We start from the raw sequence: 6853 nt of genomic DNA, 5'->3' as shown, positions 1-6853 counted from the left end.
ATATGATATGAATTTAGACCTTCATTGATGCATATGGGTTGTTTGGTCTATTCATTGTGTGCTTCGCGGGTTTACCGTTTATAATTTTCTCGTTTCTGTAGTTAAATGCGGTAAGAAACCAAGTGTTTTTATTTCAATTAAGTGAATAGACGATGAAGACTAATTAAATTAAGTAATTACTCTATTTAAAGTAAAATAAAATATAATCAAAAGTAGTAATTAAAAAATTTATATATTTCGATAAATATTTAGTTTAGATATATTAATTTTTTAATTATTAATTTTTATTTATATTTTATTTTAAATGAAATATTGATTATTGATGAGTTTGATTTTTTTTCAAGGAGAAAAAAAATGTAGGCATTATTTAGGAGTAGAAATAGGTTGATCCGAGTTAGGTTTTGCTATGTCTGAGTATGACCTGTCAAAAAATTCAAGGACTGAGGATGACTTGTGGTTTATCATAAGTTTACTTTTTAGGCTTGAGTCTGACATTGACAAAGTCTGGTATGACCTGCTAGCCTACTTAAAAGCCTATTTCATTTTAATTATTTTGAATAAGTAATCAAACATATATTTATTAGATAAACAAGTTAATATATAAATGAAATTAAGTTCTAATTTGATATTTAGCATAACATTTTGAAGAATATGACTTTATATACATTATACTTAAATTATATTTTATAATAATATATTTATATATGTCAAACATTAAATGAGATTAATATGCATAAGTTACTAAAAGTTGAATATATAACAAAAATATTAAAATTTAATAATATAATATTTATAGTAGTAAAAAAAAAAATATTTTTTATATTTATTTAAATAGACTGACCTAATAAGCAAAAAATACTTATTATTTGTCATGTAGTCTGACATTTTTAACTAAATAAGTTATTTTAGAAGTCTTGACCTTATATGTTCAAGAAAAAAATTTAACCTAACTTGAATTTATATATGCTAAATCGTAAACTCTTGTCGATCGATCTAACATATTTTGATCCCTAACATCATCCAATGAAAAGGATACAAATGCCAAGTGCATTTTCTTGAATTAGTGATTTATTGTTTGACGCGTATCATGTTTGGTGTGGTCTAGTTTTGCCAAGAAATCAGCTTATTGATCTATTTGCCTCGTTTTAAAAATGCACTGAATCTGAAAGCTTCCTAAGGTTAATAATCTCTTGATTAATCAGCTATTACTATAATAAACAATTATACTTTTAATTATGTTTTATTTATAAACCAAGGTATTTTTCACGTTCAAATACGAAGATTAATCCATCTAGTGTACGTGAGATCCATCGACAAGTTGATAATATCTCTCAAGTATTAATAGATGTCGACAATGGATCGAAACTTGACAAAATAATTAAACTATTCAAGTATCTATAAAGACGGATTCAAAAAATTATTAAATGGAAAGTATATTATTTTGATATCCAATACAAATAAAAGTTTGGTTAAATAAAATTTTGCATTTAATTTAAAATTTAGGTTAAATAAAATTATTTTCTTTAACTCATTTTTGTTTACATTTAAAACAAGATATGAAGTATATTTCATAATTTATCACGTATACTACTCTATTTGTCGGATAGTGAATGACAATAGTTTATTTTACACACAAATTATGGAGCGACTATGTATGAAAAAAATATAATAAAAAATTTATCAAATTAACTTTATCTAAAATTATTGTAGTCACCGTTGTCAAAAATGTAAATTGGAAGATATTATTTGTAAATGAGGCATTGGTCTTAATAGGATAATACAATTGAAAACAAAAATAATTAATATCACTTTAAATTCTTAAAATCTACATTTATTTGAAGACATTATGTTATACAAATATTCTCTCTAAAATGAAATATAAATAAAAGTGGTAGTTCAAAAATTGATATATTTTATTAAAAAAATTAATATAAATACATCAATTTTTCAATTACTATTTTGTTTATATTTGATTTCTTGAGGTATTATGTCACTCATTAAAACCTAAATGAAATTATTAAAAAAATAAAAAAAACTCTAATATTTTAAATTTTATTAAAATGAAATAATTAATTGAATAATATTTAAAGAAGTAAGCCAGTTCTCCCTAGATTCATCTCTTATCACTTATGTCAAATCATATTTTTTGATTTATAATATTTAACATTTATTTACAATATCAAAACATTCGATTACAACATGTCATAATACTATATCATGAATTATATCTAATTTTTTCAAATCATCAACGTCTAAGTCTGTCTTAATAGTTCTTCTATAAAAAAATAATTGGTATTTTCTAAGTCTAGCATTTGAGCTAGTCTCCTCAATATGAAATCTATATGTTTTTCTCACACATTTTCAAACCACTAACTCAAAATTTAATAACTTTTTATACAATAGATTTTATTTCAACTCTCTGTAATGTTTATCATTCATAATCATATCCTGCTACTATTTTCCCACATATCCACGACAACATTCTCAATTACTCTACAAGAAAATTATTCTTGTGTTTGCATTTTACCAATAAGAAATTCAAGACCCCAGAGAACAGTTGGCAAGAACAAAAACACTACGAATTGTTGATAGAATTACCTATGCAAATTTTATCTCTATCATAAATAATTAATTAAAATAGTATTCACATTGTATTTTAGCGCACTAATAAGGATAAGTAGAAGGGATTTGAAAAAGGATTTGGATTTTTATAGTAACATAATATTTTATTAGGTAAGAGTTGCAACACAGCAATCAGGGACAAAAATAGCAGAGGTAGCAAAAACCAATTGATTTATGTTTGGACATTCACTAAAGAGTGTGCTTCAGAATTCTACTCTCTTCTAACATGCCTAATAAAAACAAAACGAAAAGGAGACATAAGGATTTGTTTCCTTTATTTTTATTGTTTAAATTTAAATGGCATGTTCAATACAAATCAAATAACTAACTTTTCTTCATTAGACGCTCATAATGAACTGGTGCAGAGCTAACTAATTCCGTTAAAAATTAAATAAATAGTTAGTTAGTTAAAAAGCTGAAAAAAATTTGTTGAAACTTCTAGTTATGTTAAAGGCTGATTGCTATGTAAACTAGTCAATGTAATTTTCAATTTCTTGTATTCTAAGATGGAGAGATAATTTGTGAAGTGAAATTCAGATTTTGGAACTTTGGAAATTGGGAGTTAACACACTCGAATTTTGTCTTCCACGTATAGGAATTAACTTCTGAACTGGATTACCAATTTTGTGTCAATATTTTTTCTTTAATCTTGTTTACCGCAACTTGTTCGAATTCAAAAAAACACACATTTTTATTAACCTCGTTCTTAGCTTAATCATTCATTTGCTTGCAACTCATGGATCCAGAAATCAGTGCATTTATAACAAGTTCTATAAGAATTTTGAGATCATAGAATTTAAGTGGTTGTTAAAGCAGCAAAATCCTAAAATATGTTAATAAAATTCATATTCTATATTTGAGTAGCACATTGAATAAGTTGGTGGTACCCCAAAATAATCGCTTTCAATTTTCTTTAAACTAACCATATCAAAAAGAAAATATAAATGAGTTGCATATTTTATACATGACAAAGCTTTTATTTATTCAAATTTTACAGAAACAAAGAAACTATCATATTTTATACATGAGTTGCATATTTTTTTGTTTAGAATACAAATTATTTTCATTTATTATTTAAAAGTTGTTTCAGTTAAATTTGTTCAAAATAATTATTTAAATTTCTATGCTCATTGTGGTTTGTATACTTATTTTATTAGAAACAAGTATACAAATTACTTTTATTTATTAATTAAATATTATTTCGATTAAATTTATTTATAATAATTATTTAAATTTATATTTTCATTGGAGTTTGTATACATATTTAATTAGAAATAAGTATACAAATTATTTTTATGTGTTATTTAAATATTGTTTTGATTAAATTTGTTTAGAATCATTATTTAAATCTATATTCCATTAGAGTTTGTATACTTATTTTATTAGAAATAAGTACACAAATTATTTTTATTTGTTATTTAAATATTGTTTCAGTTAAATTTATTTAGAACAATTATTTAGATTTGTATTCCCATTGGAGTTTGTATACTTATTTTATTAGAAATAAGAATACAAATTATTTTTATTTGTTATTTAAATATTGTTTCGGTTAAATTTGATTAGAATAATTATTTAGATTTGTATTTCCATTGGAGTTTGTATACTTATTTTATTAGAAATAAGTACACAAATTATTTTTATTTGTTATTTAAATATTGTTTCAGTTAAATTTATTTAGAACAATTATTTAGATTTGTATTCCCATTGGAGTTTGTATACTTATTTTATTAGAAATAAGAATACAAATTATTTTTATTTGTTATTTAAATATTGTTTCGGTTAAATTTGTTTAGAATAATTATTTAGATTTGTATTTCCATTGGAGTTTGTATACTTATTTTATTAGAAATAAGTATACAAATTATTTTTATTTGTTATTTAAATAATGTTTCGATTAAATTTATTTAGAATCATTATTTAAATTTGTATTCTATTGGAGTTTGTATACTTATTTTATCAGAAATAAGACTACAAATTATTTTTATTTGTTATTTAAATATTATTTTGGTTAAATTTGTTTAGAATAATTATTTAGATTTGTATAGTTATTTTATTAGAAATAACTATACAAATTATTTTTATTTGTTATTTAAATATTTTTTCGGTTAAATTTGATTAGAATAATTATTTAGATTTATATTCTCATTGGAGTTTGTATACTTATTTTATTAGAAATAAGTATATAAATTATTTTTATTTATTATTTAAATAATGTTTCGATTAAATTTGTTTAGAATCATTATTTAGATTTGTATCCCCATTGAAGTTTGTATACTTATTTTATTAGAAATAAGTATACAAAATATTTTTATTTGTTATATAAATATTGTTTCGATTAAATTTGTTTAGAATAATCATTTAGATTTGAATTCCCATTGGAGTTTGTATACTTATTTTATCAGAAATAAGTATACAAATTATTTTTATTTGTTATTTAAATATTATTCTGGTTAAATTTATTTAGAATAATTATATAAATTTATATTCTCATTGGAGTTTGTATACTTATTTTATTAGAAATAAGTATACAAATTTTTTTTGTAATTTAAATATTGCTTCTGTTAAATTTGTTTGAAATAATCATTTATATTTGTATCCCCATTGGAGTTTGTATACTTATTTTATTAGAAATAAGTATACAAATTATTTTTATTTTTTATTTAAATATTATTCCGGTTAAATTTATTTAGAATAAATGTTTAAATTTATAATCTCATTGGAGTTTGTATACTTATTTTATTAGAATAAGTATACAAATTATTTTTATTTGTTATTTAAATATTGTTTTAGTTAAATTTGTTTAGAATAATTATTTAAATTTGTATTCCCATTAAAGTTTGTACACTTATTTGATTAGAAATAAGTATACAAATTATTTTTATTTGTTATTTAAATATTATTTTGGTTAAATTTGTTTAGAATAATTATTTAGATTTGTATTTCACGTTCTACTCTATTTGTCAGTTCACGTTTTTGGATATTGCAGGAATGAAATCCAAACAAATATTTTTTACATACTAAAATTGAAAAAATTTATATTTACAGGTACCTAAAACATATTTAAATATTTGTTTCACATTTTTTTTTGTATCGTCTGCTTAACGTTAAAGACCAAAAATAAATTTTTATGATATTAACTGAGATGAAATCAAAACAAATTTTTTTATATGAACTAAAATTAAAAACTTTTATATTTACGAAGACCAAAAATATATTTAAACCAAACATAAATATACAAATGTATAATCGGATCATTCAAAGATTGGTGATTGAAGTTATATAATTAAAGAATTAAGAGATAAGAATTTTGGTAATTCGATCTATGTCATTAACAAAATATATATTTTTTTTATAATACCCATTAACAAAATAGTAATAATATCAATTTTTTTCATGACAATAACATTTACATTATTGTCACATTTGTGTTCATAAACTTTTTTTTTCTTCCTTTATTTAAGTAGTGAACGGATAGTTTTGTCAATTGGATGACTTGATAATATTTAGTAACCTCAACTCTATATTTTCCTCCCTATATTATCTTGATGTGCAAGTCATCTTGACTATCCATGGTCATCTACTCCACCTTCTCTCCAAGAGGTGCGACGGGTGAATAAAAAATCATTTATGCATTAAAAATTAATTACAATATTACTATTCGTGCCCTTTTATTATTGCTCACATCTTTTAATATTTTTTGTAAAAACAAAATACTTAAAATGTACTTTAATATTCATAATAGTATTAACCCATACATAAATTCAATTTATGTGTACTTACGTGAACTCAATTTACGTACACCTCATTAACGTAATTGAGATCACATATACGTGAAATGAGTTCACGTACGTTTATGTGAAATGAGTTCACGTACGTTTATGTGAAATGAGTTCACGTACGTTTACGTGAAATGAATTCACGTAGGTGTACGTGAATTGAGTTCACATAGGTGTACGTGAACTGTATTTATTCACATATTGCATGGGAATTTTTAAACTTCATTTAATACTAGAGCTGAGAATGGGAATGAGATGAGGCGTATGTAAATTGATAGTGAGAATAATATGAGATGAGACGATACGATACTTATCCCCTAGCTACCGGGCTTGAATCCCACTTTTTTTGTAATCTCTCGATCGTTACTGTTATCGGCGATGCTACCTCACAACCTTATATCTCCCCCCCCCCCCCCCCCCCCCTCCCCTCCCCCATTCGATGCACCTTTTTTTTT

This window comes from Cicer arietinum, chromosome 5, assembly GCF_000331145.2.
Source record: "Cicer arietinum cultivar CDC Frontier isolate Library 1 chromosome 5, Cicar.CDCFrontier_v2.0, whole genome shotgun sequence".
NCBI classification, from domain to species: domain Eukaryota; kingdom Viridiplantae; phylum Streptophyta; class Magnoliopsida; order Fabales; family Fabaceae; genus Cicer; species Cicer arietinum.
The sequence above is the reverse complement of the archived record's forward strand: the minus strand, read 5'-3'. Positions refer to the sequence as shown.